The sequence below is a fragment of the Manacus vitellinus genome, unplaced genomic scaffold (genome assembly GCF_001715985.3).
Source record: "Manacus vitellinus isolate BGI_N305 unplaced genomic scaffold, ASM171598v3 scaffold_22_pilon, whole genome shotgun sequence".
Lineage (NCBI taxonomy): Eukaryota > Metazoa > Chordata > Aves > Passeriformes > Pipridae > Manacus > Manacus vitellinus.
In genome coordinates this window covers 7,133,830-7,154,257 of record NW_021939632.1, presented here as the reverse complement: position 1 = coordinate 7,154,257, position 20,428 = coordinate 7,133,830, and positions in this window count along the sequence as shown.

Sequence of the window (20,428 nt, the reverse complement as noted above, 5' to 3'; positions counted from 1 at the left end):
TTATTGGTGAGATAGCTGGATAGGCATGGCATGTATACAAGTTTTTTTTTCTGTGAGTAGTAGTAGATAAAACAAAAGAAAAAAAAAAAGATGAAGACAGAAAGCTATGAGCTTCCCATTCCTCTCAGTGCAATAAAATGTTTTTGTGCTGTTATATGTAAGTGATATCTGGATATGGATATAACCATGACAGAGGTTAGGTGCAGGAAGTCCCATCTGCTACTCATGTCAGAGTACTCATTAACTTTATCCTGGTGTTTAGTGAGCAGCATGGGAATGAGGGAAGCAGATGTGTTATTTACCTAAGAATTGTGTTGCTTAATGCACTAATAGTCCACTGTGGTCATTCAAGTCATCTGGGAGCAATTCCTCCACTTCTTCTGTGATGATTGTCTAGTGAGTGAGCGCTGTTTCTTGCCAGGTACTTGTGGGCCTGCAAGTCTCTCGTCTGGGAGAAAACAAAAGAAGAAATTCAGGGCTTTGGAGCCTGCAAAGGACATAGGGAGCAGTGGGTGGCCATGTGGTCCCAAAGAAATGGTCATGGGAATTATTTTCCCAGAAAGATGATAGCAGAGCCCTTCTTCTTAATTAAAACATGCGTGTTAAATCCAGAGATGCGCACAAGATGCAACGAGAGAAACAGAAAAGAAGCCAAAATGATGGGTGGCATGGAGGGGCACAGAAATGATGTTGCATGAGCAGGTGAAACCTTCAGATCAGTTGCATGGTCAGGATATGAGCTGGCCAGGACTTTTTGACTGATTCCTAAAAGGGCTTTAGCAAGGTCTCTGAGAAGGGAAGGCCTTCCTTCACAAGACAGTGTTGTGAGACACTAAATGTAGGAGACAACAAAAATAGAAGTGTAAAGGTGTTACTTTGGGAAATGGTGGTGAGAGCCTGAAGTCTAGCACTATGTCTCTACCTCAGCATGTTTCAGGAAGGACCAAACAGGAGAGGGAAATCTGCAGCAAACTGCAGGTGGTGTTTGATGGGACAAAGAAAATTTTGAAGCACATTTCCCTTTAGCTCGCTGCTGGAGACCTAGGCATTGGCTCTCAGTTACGTGAAAGATTTTGGGGGACACTGAAAACTATCCTGGAAGAGAGATAAATCAGGGAAATTAAGAACTGATTAAATAGCTCTCAGTCTCACATGTTCTTGTGTATTTTCCGCTGGAAATTAGGACATATGAGAGATTTCTTAACAAAAATGGCTGAATGTCCTAAGAAAAGAAGGAAAAAAACTAAAAAATAATGGGAAAAAATAAGGAGAAAAAACAAACAAAAAATATGTTGGCAATCATGGCTCTCTCTAGGCAGTTTTAGGTACCTCCAATAAAATACTTTCCTAATCACAATCACAACTGCTTGCTTGACTAGATGGAACTTTTTTTATCAATCCAAAATTCCAGCTTTAACAATGTTTTCAGTTTGCTATGGCTGTGAAAATCTTTTCTGATATATTTTTAGCAGCCTTAGAGATTATTGTCTTTCCAAAACTAGGCTTTTCAAATGAAAAAAGTTATTTTTGTTCAATTTTAGGGAGTCATCCATAAGATATCCTACAGTGGTATGTTGTTCAGTTATAATGTCCTAATTTAAAACTTTCTAATGAAGGGTCTAGAAAATCTCTATAGTTAGCCCATAATCTCCTAATGTTAGCATAGAATACATGTGCAGGTCAAACTGCAGTGCTCATGGTTCCTTTTTTTCTATTATCAAGATCTTTAAAGCTCAGTCCAAGGGTCTCTAGAAATCTAGGAATGTTGTCTTGCAATAAGTACTCACTCACCATTAAATGTTGGCCTAAATTTCTTAACTTTCCCTTTTAATTACAAATTAGTGATATTCATCCTCACAGTATCTTCTCAAAGATTTAAATTGTATATATTGAGAAATGTATTTTATGATAACAAAATATTACCTGAACAATAGAATTACATAATGCAGGAATCATTTAATAATAGTTGTGGTTTAATTAGTTTAAAATTATGTAAACAGTTCACGTGTAATTATTTTTCTTTTAAATTGATTATTTCTGCATGGAATATTAAAACACTGAGCTGTCATGCAGTATAGGAAAATAACATGGCTAGACACACAAGGAAACACAGTTCTTTGTAAACACTCATTAGAATATTTTAAAATTATTTAACATTTAAAAATATTAGTTACAGGAATATTCAGAAGTTATGAATTGTAAACAAACATATTATTAACATGACACCTTAGATATAAAAATTCTTACTGACTTCAAATCCTAGAATAGCAGCAAAATTTTGCTTATGTTGTACTATCTAAATAGAATCTTAGAAAGCTGGAAAGATTATAGAAAAACACTCCAGTGTATAATAAGAAAATTCAACAGAGAAATATATATTATAGATTTAAAAAAATCACCCTATTTGTACATTTTAGACAAGGCTGTCAATATGTCATTTATGGAACACAGATAAATCAGAAAAATATCTTTCATCTTTACTCCTTCTCCCCTGTCAAAAAACCTCCAGAGCAAACTGCACAAATAGAGACCCCAGCAGAAAGAGAGAAACTCATGCATATAAAGGGATTTAGTTCTTTTTTTACCAGGCTAAACTAGCTCATAGAACCAAATTAAAATAATAAACTCATGGGAATTACAAATAAATGAAGAAGCATTTTGAAATATGTCTTATCCCTAATTAATCATGTAATACTCAGAACAAAGACCAAATTTCTTCAAAGTTCCCAGCTTTCCCCTTCATGCAAAACAAAATATTTTCTGGGTTCACTGATTCAAATACCACCCAATTCATAATTAGACTTTTCTCCTCCCATCCCACCATGCCAAATTATCAGCAGCTTTGGCCTATCTTTTTGGAAGTTTCTTTTGAGAGTTTGTTTCTGTTTTCCTTTTTTTTTTTTTTTTTTTTTAACAACTGAGCAGTAGAATTTTTGCATTAATCAGGGTTTCATCTTTTAGGCTCATAGTCACCCAAACTGTCATATATTATTTAAAGGAACCTGGAACTGCTGCTGGACAGCTACAGAAAAGCAATTTGGTATCCACATGTGTCTGAGTAGAGACATAGTAGAAGTCCTGCCTGCTTCTGGACCTGCAGTGAAAAGGAAATTATGAGAGTCAATAGAAATTGTCTTATTGTCAGAGCTGAAGCAGCAGCATTCCTGCCTTGCTCTGCTGCTGCTCTCTGTCTGGTGACGGCATTGCTTTTCCCTCTGCCTTCTTTAACAGAGGATGCAGCCTGTTTGTTCCAAAAAGGAGTGCCTGAATTTCAGAGCCTGGACGGTAGCGGAGGAGATCCATCAAGTTGTTGTGGGTAGCCAGCCCAGCCACTGAGCTGCAAGAGTGCTAAAATCTGATTAGTGAGAGATGTCTCTGCCCAAATTAAGGTGCAAATGAGCCCATATGCCTAAGTCAACAATACAGATTTTATTTAACCGTAAATGTGAGGTAGAGAGAGAAAGAGATAGAAAAGAGGAAAGAGAGGGGGGGTGGGGAAGGGAGACAGATCAAGCGGAAGAAAGCCACCACCTGTGAATTCACTGGCATTCTTCTTCACCCTGGGCTTCTTGGTGGAGAGTCCTAAAGTCATTCTTCCCAAGGTATCACCTTTAGACAGTCTAAATTCTGGGTATCCAGGAGGTGGTCTCAGATGCCATTCCCATAACTTGGGAGTATGAGTGGTGTATGAGCAATTGCTTCCTTTCCCACAGTTTACCACAGTGAGAATTTCTGTCCAGATGTGTTAACCAGAATGTGTTAACCAAATCTTACCTTGTCAGGCCTGGAATTAGCACCTTTCTGTCTCAAATTTCTTCTTTCTATGCTTATCTCAAGATGGCACTGTGGTGGCTTATCTTATAGAAAGTTTCTTCTGCGGCTTTGACAGCGTTTGAGACAGACAAAGGTGTTCTTTAAGTCCTTACAAATAACCATTCTTGGAAATGTTACATGTGGCAAACAAAATTTAAGAAAACTTCTTTCAGATTTCAGTAAGGGTAAATTAAGGTCAGTGAAATTATTTCTAGATCAGGCATATGATATGCACATGTTAGCTACCACAGCTTGCTCAGTGCTGGGATATCAAGTCACACCACGTAACAAAGACCTGGCATTACAGGTCTTTGTTAAAAGAAAAGAGTCTTTTCAGCTTTTATAACATGAGAGTATTTTTGTGAATGTTCAGGCATATGAATGAGATTGCAAATGGAGGAGGGTATGTATTATTAGCGGAATATTGTATAGAATTGATTTCTTAAGAATGCTCCAATGCTGTATAAGACAGCTAAAAATTAGGACCTGTTTAGCAGTCTTAGTCTTCTTATATTTTGCATTACATGACCTTATTTGATTGACATATGATGTACTGTCTGGTATATATATCAGAGAGCTTCCTCAGCTGATGCAAAAAGTGACTATGATGGTTGTTTTTATTGCCAATCTCTCCTCCAGAGTCCCCTCTGTTATAAAATCAGGAAACAAATGAGAGAACTTGATGAATAGCAGATTCAGTTTATTGGCAGTTACATTTATTTTTCCACCATTTATATAAAACATGAAGTATCAATATATCAATCTTTATGTATGTGATTGTAACCATATTTTCCAGCCTGTGCACAGTGCTTGTACTGTAGGCTCATAAGCTGTGTGGGAAAAGGCCCTCTGAGTGTTTGAATAACTCATAGCACAATAGAGCTTAAAGGATGATTTGTGCCTTTGGGCACTACAGCCATGTAAGTACGGAACGTCTGAAATATATTCTGAACTATGGATCTGAAAATTAGACGTGAAATACTCGTTATGTTGCATGTGTTATGATCAGCCTAATTTGTAAGTACTGATGTAATTTGTCTTCAGAGGGACATTAGGAAATATCTGGCCCAACCCAAAATAGCTTTGGCTCAGATCTACAGTGTTATTTAGACACTTCCCTCTCACTGATTTTGAAAGGCAACGGGGACAGACTGACTAGACTGTAGTGACTATCACCATTTATACCTTTTATCAAGGGGATGATTTGGAGCATGCATAGTATATGCCTGCTGTAGTGGGGCTCCTCACTGTGGCATGTGGTCAAGTAACTCAATAAGACAATGCCCTGTTTGCAAATCATTGGGCTGAGAGGGTGCTGCTTTTGGTATTGAATTATGCTAAAACAAGTCTGGCTCATCAATCCCAAATCAACGTCCTAGTTAGTAGGCATCCTAGGTTGTGAGGCAAAGATTTGGTAGAGAAGCTGCTAAGCTGACCTGGAGACATGTGAGTGACAGTCAGATTGCTTTATACCATAAAAGCCCAGTTCACTTTAATGCAATCAGATTCTTCTAATATACCACTTGGAGCGTGTGGAGTTTCTACCTTGAAGTTGGGATGCCCCTTCAAGGATACACCTCGAGGCTGAGAGACAGAGATCTGCCCAAAAGTGTTGGTATGGTGAGTTACATTGATTGATCTTTAATTAATGATTGTTTCTTTGTGCTAGCTTTAATATAATTACTTTGATAGAATTGCTTTGATATAAATGCTTGGATATAGTGCACTATACCATACTATACATTACTAGTAGTTTTAGCCTTTATATTGTGTAGTAAATAATTCTGATTAAGATCTTTTGTCTGATCATTTGTCATAATAAATAATTAATTTGAAATAAATATACCCAGTTTTTCACCTTTCATCCTGTGGGACAAAGTCTAAGGCTAAGATTGGATCCAGCTGCAGCTAAGGAGTTTAGAAAGCAAGAGGGTCTTTTCTACACCTCATGATTCAACAGGAGGGCTTTTGCAATGTACTTCGTCTGAAGCTCCCACTCTCACCAGCAACACCTGCTCAAATCATCATCAGCCTTAGAGAGATGATCAAGACCATGACAATGAGCTTGGAGAAATGGAGATATTTCTTACCATCAACAGATGCCAAACTGCCAAGAGTTTTGGCCAGTTGAAATCTGTACCTGGACACTGGTTGCAGATTTAAGGGTTGAGAAACCATTGACACTCTTCTCAATTCAACTCAAATCTTAAGATTTAAATCTTAATATAAGAGGAATTTTTCTTGAGTGGATGGAACAGGGTATGGGAGGTGAGGAACAGTGGCAGCTGGGTTAGGTACAACTACCCCAAGCACAACAGATCTGGAAAGCAGGCAGCAGCAGGACTTTGCTGCTTGTTGGAGACTTTTTCAATAGCCTAGTTTAAACATGCAACTGAACTGCCTCTATAAAATTAAGTATATAATTCATTATGTGAGTCTTCTGCATATCTTTTGAACACTAAAGACATCTTCTCATTCTATAAATAATTATTGATATTTCACGCTAGACACAACAACCATATTCCAGGGTTGAGGCGTTATTGATTAAGCTATTACTTTTCACATTTCTTCTTTACTGTTAGAAGATTTGCTGCTTACTGCATTTTATATATTATAATATATATTATAATTATTGCACTCTTGATTTTTAAATGTTCTTAGAATCACCTCTGCCTTTCAGCTAATAAAACAACAGCCTAGTGTGTTAGATAGGCTCTTTGGTTTTGTTTTTAATCTCATGTTTATGTTTCACTTTATCATATCTAGATACACAACATAAAGAATTATAATATATAAATACAATCTCATTGGCCATATATCTCTATGGAAGAAGACCTTATCTTGATCAGAACCTTGTGCTAGGTTCTATGTTACAACAGTGGCCTGAGAAGCTGTATAGAAATAGTGTAGCATCAGTTATGATAAAAAAATCACCACCTTTCTCCTACCATTCCCCCACTCACTTCGAATTTCAGTAGTCTCTTTATATTACCAGGGAACAGGTCCTGTCTGCAGTTACACACATCACACCACTGAGTGTTCAGGAAAGTGTAGCTGCAAGTACCTGATATAAACAGAACCTTAAATCATTGAAAAATAACAAGCTTTAGGTAGGATTTCTGAAGAACAGGAAGCAGTTCTTCAGCTCTTAAGAAATAAGTACGCATGTATTTTCACATGTGCAAATGTAATTATGTATAGGTTTCTCAATATATGTACAATATACATGTCATGTGCTTACTGCAAAGGTGAAGAAAGAGTGAACAGTAGATTGCTGTTTTTTCATTCCATTCTACAGACTCACTCTATTATCCTACCTAAACAATTTACTTTCAACTCATCCCATTTTTATACCTATAAATTGGGAATAATAATATTTGCTGGCATATGGTGTTTATTTGGAGATAAATATAGTCAGTAAAAAATGGAAATAATATAAATAGGGCTGGATATGGGGTGTGTGGATGTTGATTTGTGTTCCTTGGTTGTGCATGGCCAGGAACAGTGCTCAGTGTTTTGAACACTAGTCTGTGCTCCCACATGGGAATGATGTAGAGTGAAAAAAACAAATGATGGACTTGGAGTGTTGTGTAACCTTGTTTCTTCCTTCTCTGTGCTTCAATTTCTCTGCCTTTCTAAAAGAGTCTCTGGCATTTTCCCCAAATTTTATGTGAATTTTGAGACCCTAGAAGAAAGGCACAGTCTCACAAAAGAACCCACACTGCTTAGAAAGTATACCTTGGAGCTCATCTTCAGGACATTTGAAATCAGCTTCCTTTGTGTTCTTTTAATGAATAAGAGCACTGGCTCAGTTTTGGAGCCATACATTGTCATAAAACTCATGGGGTTTTACCAGTCCATATTTGTTACTTCATAAAATACTGTATCTAATAATATCTTCCATGTGTAACAGAGAATAGTTGATAGGCGGACAGTAGAATTGCTCTTATGCTCTATTTTCTCCCACTTTGTTCTTTTATTCTTTGCTTTTGTGTTTAATTTTGAGTAATTTGGGGGACCTCTGATTTGACACAGGCAGAAAAAAATAATTGGAGTTTTTTTCTCACTAGTCACCAAGACAGGGCCAGGTGCTGCAAGGAAACATAAAAATATCAATCTCGTTTACCAATAAGCATTGGTCTCCCCTTCTTCCTATCCAAATGATGGTACTCCAGAGGAAGTTTGCTTCTAAAAAGTACTCAGTGCTGATTTAACTGGGTCACAATATGACCTGTGCTGCACAGCTGTTACCTTTTAATGACTTTTATGGCTCCTGGCATTTATTGCTTTAGCAGGTTGGGAGGAGGAGGGTAGGAAACATATATGTGGTAATTATCTGGCTTATTTGCATGAATAGTGTCTTTTTAAACAAAAAGATAATTTGGTGTCTTTTCGAACAAAAAAACTGTTTGGTAACTTTTCCTTTAACAAAATATTAAAAAAGTACTTGCAAGCCAAAAAAAATCAAGCATCTTTTCAGTTCCCAAAACAGAAAGCTGAACTTATTTTCCTGCGGGTTTCTGGCAGAAACATTAGAAATTCCTGGAAGAATATGACTACTAATAGATTTTTATCGTTAATATGAACTTCATTTAACAAGCAGATCTAATTATTATTATCTGCTTCCTCATGAGGGGAAGTGAAGGGGCAGGCACTGATCTCTTCTCCCTGATAATCACCTGTAGGACCTGGCTGAATGGGATGAAGCTCTGTCAGGGGAGGTTTGAGCTGGATATTTGGAAAAGATTCTTCAACCAGAGGGTGGTCTGGCACTGGAACAGGCTTCCCAGGGAAGCCTGACAGAGTTCAAGAAGCTTTTGGACAATGCTCTTAGGCACATGATGAGACTCTTGGGGATGGTTCTGTGTGGGGCCAGGAGTTGGACTTGATGATCCTTGTGAGTCCCTGCCAACACAGGAGATTCTATGATTCTAAATATGTATTCACAAGTAGGGTGAATAAGCGTGTCAACACTAAAATCAGGGGAACTGTGATGGTTGTCAGCAGCCAAAATCTTGCCTTGGAAAATATGGGCACAAGATATTTAAGCAAGTTAATTGTTTGGCTTATTTTTTCCCTTCACTGATATAGTCCCTTCTTAGAGTAGTCCATTCATTCAAGCTGGGATCAGCAGATAATTCCTCCTGAGCTGCTAAAGATAACTTCCTGTTATACAGCTCACGTTAGTGGTATTATTTTAATAACCTAATGATTAGTTCATTCCAGTTCTTAATCTGTTCCATATGCAACATGTTAGTCTACTTTGGCTTTGAGCAACCTAATTTGAATTCCAGTCTCCAGATTTTAGTTTCAGTTATCTCTAATCAATATCAGTTTCAATATTTCCTGTTTCTGAAGAGTATCACAGTCACATTTTCTATCCAGATTTGATGTCCATTACTAAGTGGTATGTTTTCTATGTTTATAACTATGTAAACAAGTACTTAGATTTTGTACCCAATAGTATAGTGTAACATTAAATTCACACACTGGCCCATTAATTTTGATAATTATCTACATTTCTAAAACTCAACCATTCAGTTACTCTTATTTGTAACACAGGCAGTCTGGGGAAGAGCTGAGATATGGATATGAACCCACATTTTTTAGTTAGGTCCTTAACTATGGAAACATCTTTTTCAAAGAAACATACCTGGAAATCTAAACACATATGCATAAAACTATGAGAAAGAATACCTTTTCACCTTCTAGGAAAACAGGTTGCAAGAGCTTTCTCAGTGTCCCCTAACCATCACAAATAAATTTTGCTGGTTTGAGAGCAAGAAGCATGAGATAAGACAAATGTGTAATTACTTCTTGACCCACTCTTCTGGGTTATACATTTTCATGAGGTGCCACGATTCATTATTTGCATTGATATGTACAGAAGGATGGGGCTGCTTAGTTGATATTCATTTATTCAACAGTCTGTAATCTATATTTAATGGAGTACCAGACTGTGGCATAATAAACCGTTTAAAAAGATAGCTGCTGCTTACACAGGGGTTATTGCTTGCATAACCTGTACTTATTTTTCATTACAAAACTAAAAGAGCAAAGCATAATTCACACAAGAAAATGAAGTTAACATTTAATGGCTTGAAAAATGATAGTGTACCATAATGCTGTGCAGTACTCTGAACACTTATAAAACAAAACAAGGGAGCAAAAAAAATAAATACAAATAAAAAGGCATTAACAGTGCACTGTGAAATATGGGCACCAAAGCAAAACAATGCATTCTAGTTTACCATCTGCTTAGCAGGACCACTCAAATATTGCTAATTAATCTGAAGCAAGTTACTGAGCACAGACAAAGACCTAGTGTCACAAATGCTCAAAGTGGTTTTGTTACATTTTTTTCTTACATTTGTTACATTTCTGTTCCTTACATTTTTCTCCATGGAAATAGAAGTTTTCATGTCATAGAAGAATAGAAGTGCTGTTTGGACATCTCTGCATATAACCGTGGAAGCTATTGACAAACATGATTGCCTTTACAAAGACATCTTGCTGTAGGTCAAGTACCATCCACACTTTACTAGGATGAAAAGTCTGATTCCCAAGCTGATAGCAGAATAAGAGAGGAGTGCCCTGGTAATGAGGATCAGTGAGGAAAGCTCCAAGGCAGTCCATGGGATAATGGTGGGAAACCCTAATGTTTGTGTTGTTTACGAGTCTGACACCTTTGACCATCTCTGTAATAACAGTGGTTTCCAAGTTATCTCTTGGACTTCTAGAGCAGCTTATCTTCTAAAAACAAATGTTGTTTCAGTCAGCATCTGTTAGCTCTGCAGAATTTTGAAGTGCTTCAAATTGGGAAATATGACTTTTGTTCTTGGTGGAAGCTCAGGAGGGACATGCCCTTGCATAAACTGGAGGTTATTGAGTGACAGTAGCAGCATAGTGTGAGTTCAGGGTGTTCAGCTATTCCTTCTTTGGGAAGTTGCAGAGTACCCAGCACCACCCTCCACTGAGACACCACTGAAGGACCTAAAACTCAAACCAACAGATGGAAATGTGGGTTAAAAACTGCATCTGTGGCCATCTCCTGCTGGCATTAATTGGTGAGTTCACCTACAGTGATTTGAAAGGAAACTTTCACCTTCCAGGCAGCAGAAAATTGTTTTCTATACAGTGTGGTGACTTCTGCTTCAGACAAAAAACCCTCACATAGTCTTCTTAGATGAATGTAAAGAGAGGGAAAAAAAGGATAAAATAAATAAATAAAATGAAACACCCTCAAGGGCATTAGAAATATAATTAAAGGTGGTTAGAGGATTTCAAGTTCCAATTAAGGGTCATTGTAGGGTTGAAGAAATTGGAGAAGTTTTTTTTAATACTTACATTTAAGAAACTTTTTCTGCTTGTAATGCTATCATGTTGTATAATTCAGTGAGTAAACATGATATACATAGAAAATTAATGATCATACCTTGTTGCTTTTTTAAGCTTCCTTTTTCTGTATATGTCTGCTGAAGAATTTTCTATTTTAGTATCTTTCTTGCTCTCTTCTGGGAGTTGCATAAACACCACAGAAAGCTGACACCTGGGAATCCTTGTTGGTGCCTTAAGGGCAATTAGCTATAAAAGACTGGGCTAAAAGCTAATTGCTCTTGTTTAGTTCTCAAAGTGCAGGTGAAGCTTACCAAGAAATGAAAGTCAAACAGTAGAAAGGCAAGTTAAAAATTTCTCTCTAGAGTTTAACTAGAGCTTTTAGGACTGAAAACTTCTGCCAATTCAGCAGCAAATCTCATGTTCTGATGTCTGCTGGGATGAGCTCCTGAGTTTCCACTTTTTGGTTTACGTTTTTGGGGATATTTTGTGCCTTTCCTTCCCTTGTTTGGGGGGCAGGTATGGGGTAAGGGGGGAATCAGCATCAAAAATGTGATGGGACTGGAAAGAAGAAAAGATCTAGACTGCCAATGGTTCTAGAGTTTGTGTGGCTGCAAAGTGTACTGCGATTTAAATTGGGTGTATAATGACAACCAGAGGACCTCAGCTAAAGGCTTTGGTGATGTTCTGTATTTGGCTTGATAAGTAAAGTCAATACACTGTTTTCCCAGATACTTTTTACATTAGATATGTAGTACAAAATAAATGTTTAAGGATTTGAAGCTGTGTCTATGTATTTGAGTTTGAGTGTGGGAGGAGTGCAATGGAAAAGTATGAAATAGCTACTGTATTCTGAACGATTGACTCTCCGGAACTAGGAGGGGAAATTGCTTTCCCATTTCAAAACCTCCAAGTCCTCAAATAATTTTCCTGTCATGACTAAAGATTTTTAAAATGTTCAGTTTGAAACAAATAGATAAAATGCTCGTTTAAGTGTCTCTAAAACATCCTGTTTCTACCATTTTATGTTGGGTTTTTTTGACTCTACTATTTGAAAACAAAATTGAGACAAAACGTTTTCTCCTATTCATTTTGAAATGTCAAGAAATGTTGTATGAATAATGAGTGAGGGAAAGAAATCACAAAGTTTGGATTCAGAAATCTGCCTGAATAACCCAATTCTACAAATAGCACTGAAAATGCAACACATGTCTTCAAAAAGCTCCCAGCTGGCTCTATTTCCATGAATTAGACCTAGATTTACTGACAGATATTTACTGACAATGTTGAACAAACTGTAGTTTGCTCCTTCATATCTAAAAAACATGTCTTGGTGTAATGCATATATTCCAGAAATGGCAGGGTAACTGTCTGCCATCTACCTCCCCACCCACAGTATAGTTGTGTTTTGTTCTCTGGTATTTATTTAGCTGCAGAAGGTTGGCCAAAAAGAGCCCATTCTGTGCACATTTTTCTGTCCCTTGGTTTCTTTCTGACTGAGAGAACCTGTTTGACCTCTCTTGCTACTATGTCCTTTGAGGTTGATGTGAAATTGTGCTTAGCAGTTTGGAGAAAAAGGGAAGAGGCCAGGCATGCTCCCATGATTTAACCAGATCTGTTACATTTCTCTTACTAGGACTGAGGTGATCTAGATGTCAGAGACCCTATAATTTTACATTTGCTAAATTTATATCCTGGCTGAAATGAAAGATAAGACAGAGTTTAACAGTAAGGTTACCTAAGAATGGTTAATAATTTGGGAGGTTTGGACCGAGGTACAGCAAATTGATTTGATGAGCGTCTGCAAACCATGTCCTGCTGAAAAATGGAGAGAGGTCAGGTCTTCACGTGCCCTGGAGAAGGATGCTCCGAGACAGGTAGATATATGAATCACTAGAAAAAGAAATTTGTGGATTTGTGATATGTGCTATGAAAGGATATAATATAAATTTTCTATGTTCAAATGCAAATGTGAATGAGTATAATCAAGAGAAGGTTGTCTCACAGCTTGAATGGAAATCCAGAAAAAGTCTGTTCAGATCTCATAGCTCACTGTTGAGACTAGCAAATTGCTGGTGCCAACCTTTCCAAAACAGTCAAGTGAAATTTGAGGCTGAGATGTTTTTTCTTCAGTTTAATGTAACCCCCCCCACCCCTGTCTACTCATTAACATCTCTGTATTTTCAAGCAAATCAAGATTACTTCGATGCACATGGGCAAGAAAACTCTCAGCTGAAATATGTTTTAGGCTAGTAGTTAGAGCATGCATTCAGGGAGTGGAGTTCAAATGCAGACAGATGAAGGACAAGTTAGATTCTAGGGTTTCCCTGCTCCACAGAGTAGCAGTAGCCACCAAGCTAATGACTGGGGAGGCACCATCACTGTTCTCCTCTCTCTCTCATGCTGGACCAGAACAGCTCATTTTTATCTGAGAACTGAGACTGCATTGATTCCCAAAGGCCATTTAGCTGAGTGAGAAGGGAAGATGGCAGCTTATGTTTTAGATATAGGTTTAGCTTTGTGGTTCCTCATATTAAATACTCTGGCAATTCCTGAGAGTGCTAAAAATGGGCACAGAAATCATCAGAGACATTTAAAATATATGAAGATAAGTGCCTCAAGGGTCAGAAGTGGTAGAAGTTTCATAGATCTCCCTTTCAGATGGGATTGTTTTGCTGGGTTTTTTTATGTATCTGAGTGTATTTTCTTAGTAAGTGCACATTTCTAAGATAAAGCTAAAGAAAGCTGGCAAAATCAGCTCCTTTTATTCAGCCCTGGGGAAGACCAATTGCCTGCAGAGGCAGCCAGCTGCAGCAGAGAAAGGACCTAGGTTTCCTGGCTTGCCAGGCTGACCCTGAAGTCTTTATTGACTAGGTCTATCTGCTGCTCCAGTAGCAGGTGTGGACTGAAAATGAACCAAAGAAACAAGTAGCAGGGGAAAAATATCACGGCAGGAAAAGGAGATGCTTATTATTTTGAAAATGCCATTTCACTAAATAATTAGGTTTCCCCTCCATGTGTGCTTGTTCCATATGTTCAAAGTTTAAGCTAAGTGTTTGCTTCTTTTTATTACTTCTCTGTTATCAGTACAAACGTGTAATCTTGGGCTTACTGTTAAGTGTGTATCTGTCTTCAGGTTTTACACTCTGTAATTCCCAAGGAAATCAGTTCCGGATATCTTGCATTGAAAAGCTATGCTCACTCAGCAGGCTAGAGGAGTTTTAAAACTGTAGGCAATGATGGTAATCCTTTGCATAGTTACACTGGTGTAAAGCCTGAGCAATTTTATTGTAGCAAAGAGAAGAATTAAGGTTGCTATTCTCAGGAGGATGTTCACTAATTATTTCTAGATAAGGTTGTGGGAGTAATTAGTGCTAGATATTGGAATCAGCACTCAATGTAATTTGTGTCCACATAATAATACCAACATCTACTTCTGTTCAACTTCTATTATCACCTTTTTTTTTCTTTTAAATTGAGAAGGTACAAGAAAGCCTACTAAAAATACATGAAATGAACCGCACATGAGTCTTTTTGAACACTGCAGATCTATATCAGGCAATGAGGTTTATAATATGAATGGATTTGTGTGGCAGACAACACTGGTAATTGGATCACCGTGTAGTTAATGTAGCAGAGTGGACGGTGCTGTGTTTGAACTGAACTCAGCCACGGCCTCAGCTGCTCAGGTAGAGGCTGTACAGAACAGGCTGCACAGAAGAGCTCACTGCTCTTCACAGGAAACAGGGAAGGTGACACAGTTTGAGCTGATGCAGAGGTGCAGGCTTTCCCATGTCATTGTGAAGCTATGTTTTAGTTCTGATCAGTTAAGAATTATTCCTAGTACTCTTTAGAGTCAAGATTCTGCTCCAAATGAAACCACTGCGTTTCCAGATTGGTTCCCTTCCCACAAGGAACCTTAGTGAAGTCCAGGATATCTCACCCTCTTTTTGGAGCATAGCATGCTGAGGAAATTTGTGCCTGAAGGCATCAGGAATATATTTCCCATAACATCCACAGAAGGATATGGAGGTTAAAGTTGCCCTAAGTATAAACATCTTATTCTGAGTAGTCCTCTGAAATTATTAGGATTTTTTTTTTTACATTTTTCTTTAAGTCTGAGGAAATTGTTCAGATCCTGTTCTCTTCCAAGAAACTGCTGATTTCCAACAGTGCCTTGTACACTAACACTTCTTTTTTTTTTTTTAAGAATTATTTTGCCTGATTAGTTGTCCACTGTAGCAACACACCCTGGCAGAGTGCCTATTTTGTGCTTTTCCCTCTTTAAACCAGGTTTTCCATACAGATTTGGGCTTTGCCAACCTGACCCACCCCCACTGATACACTGTTCCAGCTGGCATAATTATACACTTTTAAAGGCAGCTGGGTGCTGACACTGAGGAGCACTCTGATATCAGAGCATATTAGGACCCAGTTTTGTTGTTACAACAGTAGTGACCTCACGGTATTTGACCTGTGATTTCTTTTACAGAATCCCTGACACCTTCAAGTGTAAGCATTGTATACTTTTATCAGGCCTTCAGGTGATGCTCCCACTGAACCATCAGAGATCATCTGGAAACCTTGCTTTTCATTCCCTGCAGTCACCATGAGATGGCAGTTGTCAGTTGTTGGACTTGCTTCACCCTGCTTGAACCCCAACGACTCAAAGCTTATTGATCCTTAGAGACACTGAGCTTTCCAGCACCGCTGTTCGCAGCATGCAAGTGTGAAACTTTACAAGTGACTTTTAAAAGCAGCCAAGGAATGTGTGAGACAGATTGTTAGGAAAAAAAACAAACGCCAACAACCTAACATTATTTAATTTGATGGCTCAGAGCTTTATGCCAAAGTAAGGCATGTGTTTGCTGTTAGCAATCAAAGTGGCTCAGCGAATGAAAAGTGACATTTTGTTTATGGGATTTTACAAGCAGAGGATCCCTAGGGAAATTAATTTGGCCCTCTGGAACATTGCCCTCCTCCATGTTACTTTCCCTGCAGCCCCAGCATCTTTTTACCACAAAGTTTGATATTAGTTCTTGGGTAGATGGAACCCAGAGTGAGGGATGTGGGTGGAGCAGGTAGCTCCAATGGTTCTACATTCCATTGTAAACCCATGGCAGGTCTCCAGCATTTTCGTAGTGCTCCCTAATAAATCATCAGGCCTAGATCCTGGACTGCAGCTAATAAGCTACCAACCAGAGAATTGGGTTTTATTTTGTCCTTTCAATAAAATCCCAGAGCACAAACTCAAGCTTTTTAAAATAGTGCTCCCCAAACATAGCCTGGAGGCAGTCTAAATAATTTAGATTCTTCTTCATCTCTGTTATTCTTTGGGAAAAAAAGAACCTTGAAAATTCTCAACTTATTTCTTAATAACAGATTGCTCCAATTTGTGTCTCCATTCTCTCTAGCTATATTCCCACTCCATTTTCAGCTGGATGAGCTGTTCTTATTTTTTCATGAACTGAGTGTTTTATAATTTTTTTTCAATGTGTGTTTTTAAACAGTTGCTCCCCTCCACCACGTAGCTGGTCAAATGATATGCATACATAAGTACATCACTTCTTAATGATTTTCTTTTTCTTTTTTTAAAATCAGTAGTACCTTATATTTATAGCTTGCGAATGTTACCATTCAATTATCAACGTAGCTTTATGTCTAAAAACCATGAGAGGATACTATAGTTGTATCACATTATCACTATGAATAACTTTAAAATAATCAATAAATGACACCTTGGTTGATTGCATCCTGAGGGTTCAAGAAATGAAAGTGATAAACACGAGTAAAATTGCTGTGTTTTCAGCCATTTTCTTACAATGCCAAGGCCTTGAGCAATGGAAGTGATCTTTACAATGTCAGCCATCCTGATCTACAGGATTGATAAAGGAGGATGAAATTGCATTTTCCAATGCTTAGTTTACTCCTTTTTGAAACGAGTCCCAGATTTGTCTAGGCTAGAAGGGACTGAGATGTATATGTCTGGGCTCTTCTATAGCAGGATATTAAATTTTATCCCTGTAACAGACAATTTCAGAGCATAAAGTAAGATTTGGTTAAGGAAAGACATCGAATCATGGCTTTGAAGAGGTGATGAAGGCTCTACACTTTCCTCAAGACTTTCTCAGTCAATCTCTTTGTCAAGCATTCATGTAGCAAATTTCTCACTCTTATGCGATTCAGTTTCCAGGCTGTGGTCATGCCTTTCACCAAAAGATTAAAGAGTTCTTTATGCACCATACTTCCTCTCTGAACATACATATTTCAACCAAGTTGCCTCTCACTCTTCTTTTCTGATCAGTTAAGCAGATTGAGTTCTCTGAAAGCCACAGTCAGGCTTTTTTTTTTTTTAACCTTAGAAGAAATTACTGAGAGTCACTTTCTACTTTTGTAGTATTGTACTGCTCTTCAGCATCCTCAGAAAAAGAAAAGGAAAAAAAGCCAAAAAAACAACAAACAGCAAAAAAGAAGAGGTATTGTGCAAATTCCTTGTATCTGGAAATCTAATAAGCCATAAAAATTTGAAACTCAAAATAAATGTAGGAGGTCCTTCAGTGACCAAAATTCCTCCCATTCTCCCTTGGACTTCATGAAGGAAGACAACGGTAAACAAAGTTCATGAACCAGCAAAATCAGTCATCTTAGAAAGACTAAATTTTTTTCCCTTACCAACTGAAATTATAGCATGGACTTACATAAAGAAGAACAATTTTAATGGGAAAAGAGAAATCCATTGCATGATAAGCAGGGTCTCACACTTGTGTCTGTCTGTCTCTAGTGAGTATCCTACTCTCAGTGGGATGGGGTAACATGTATTTTTGTAATGTCTCCTAATGATTGCCCATGACTGTGATGCTGCCATGCCAATAATGATATCATGTGTCTGTTTCTCTCTTTCTGGGGGAGAATCTGACCTTCTCAAGGTTATAGTCCCCCATGAGATCCCCTGGTATCTGGTCCCCTGGTGTTTTCCTTTCCAATTCAGAAAAGGATAGAAAGAGCACTGCAGACAAGGACAAGACTGGTAGATTGATCACTCTAGGGCAGTACAGACCAATTGCCAAAACGAATATTAGAGATCCACAGTGCACTGTTCAAGAATTTGTGAGAGTTTGGACACAAAAAACAAAGAAGAAAAAATAAAAATAAGTAAAGTTGTGGCTTGGAAGCATGGTATCTTGTCTCTTATGAATATTTCCTTCAAGTAAGTCCCTGCCCTGATTGGGAATTAGAAATTGGAATCCTGTGAAGAAAATATAGATGAGTAAAGAATTATGGAAGAAACAACAAATCAAAAAAATCTTCATGCTGGCAAATTTTCTAGAATATCTCTGTGACAAACTGATGAAATAACAGCAGCATAGGGTGGAATATCAGAATTTGTTTTCTACTAAGAGAAGGTGGATATTTTACTAAAAAAGTTTATTTTCCTAAATCTGCCTTTAACAACACTAAACTTTGTTACAGCCAAGGGCATTACATGTTTATATATATGTACTGACTTTTTATATAGCTTTGACAATATTTAAAGTCACTTTAGTCTTTTTCTCCCCCCTTCTCTCTTTCCAGCTCTTTCCCACCTGTTTGGTTTAGCAGTTCTGTTTCACTTCCAGCAATTATGTATTATGCATGCACACTTCAGTAAGGCTAACGAGAGTTCTGCAGCACAGTATCTTTGTGCATAAGTACTCCTCTTGAAAGCATAAAATCAAATTGCAATTGTTTAATAACAACTGCTTTTGTCATAACAAAAGAAATTAGGCTCTCAGAGACATATTTTTTATGGGAATATAAACCCTGTAGATACTTTGTTGCTTTTTATTAATCTCATGATTCTTTAGTTATATACAGGAAAATATTTAAAGAAATTACTTATTTTGCCTGGAAATTGTCCTTTCTTTTGTGTTCAGTGCTCAGTATATGTTCCCAGTTCAGTTAATGTTGCACTTGCTTGATTTATACTACTGGGGCTGCTTGTATAGGTAGGCATATTTCTTAACAATCTACAAACCAAAGTCTTAAAATACTAGGGCTTTGCTAACATTTTTAATGCAATGAAAATGTCTTGGGTTTAGAGAGGATATTTTTCAGAACTTGTAGCAGAAATTAGACTGTTGTTTGTAACTCCTGAATCTCTAACTTTGTTATTCTAAATGTACTGGAAATGCATTTGTTCCATTAAATTAAGAATTCTGGAGATGTGTGACTGCTAAATGTGAAATAATTTTAATGTGAAAATAATAAAGAGAAAATCTCAACTATGATGAACTTTTAGGTACCAATAAAACATTTACAGGAAAATATCAGTGTTAGTGGTCAATAGCTCAGAATTTCATTGACGGATGGAAAAGAGGATATATATTTTTTATCTCTTCAGGGTATGCAAACTTAACGCTTGCCTTCCAGGAGGCAATTCTGACTTACAGGAAAATTCCTGGTTTTGGGGGAAAAACAAGAGAAACAACCCTTCTCCCCTAACCTCCCAAAAAACCAGACCAAACCAACCAACAAACTAAAAAAAAAAATATAAAATCAAACCAAACCACTTCAGCAATCTCTTTTTTTTGGATCAGTTTGAGTATTAAAGGTGGAAGGGAAGAGGAGCACATCTGGACAGGCAATAACAATCAGGAGTCAGAAAACTGTGACCACATCCCTACATGAAATAGAAGTCTACCAGTGAGATGTGAGAAGAACAATTAAGGTGAAAATATAATTCTGTGTCTGTTAGCAGTCATTCCCACAATACAGACAAGACATAAAGACATTTACAAAATCTTATAATGTAATTTTTCATTTCTATGGATTTTTTTTCCTTTTTTAAAACCTGAGTAACTTAGTAAAAATAAAATAATTCACTCAATATCTCCAAGTTGCAGAATCTGCACTTTAAGTTGAATTTTTTTTTTCTTCATTTCCTTTAATAAAAATATTTTTCATCTGAAGCCGAATTCTTACAACGTCAGCAAAGCAAGGGGAAAAGCTCGGTTTCCTACTTTGACAGTGTGTCTGTTTCTTCATCCCTGTATTTGAAACAGCTCTGATCTACGAATAGGCTTTGACTTTCTGAGGAGTGGAGATGGGACCTGGGGTAACATATGCTCTACTTCTGTGCTGGTTGATGACAGGATAGCTCGGTAAATGACAGAACCGGAGCCGGGAGGGTATCAAACACGGTAGCAGCTGTCACTGGCTCTTCGCTGCGAGTGCATGCAAGGGACTTCAAAAGCTGGAGTTCTCCAGGGATTCCTTGAACTTGTCTTTGTTTTTCCTTTTG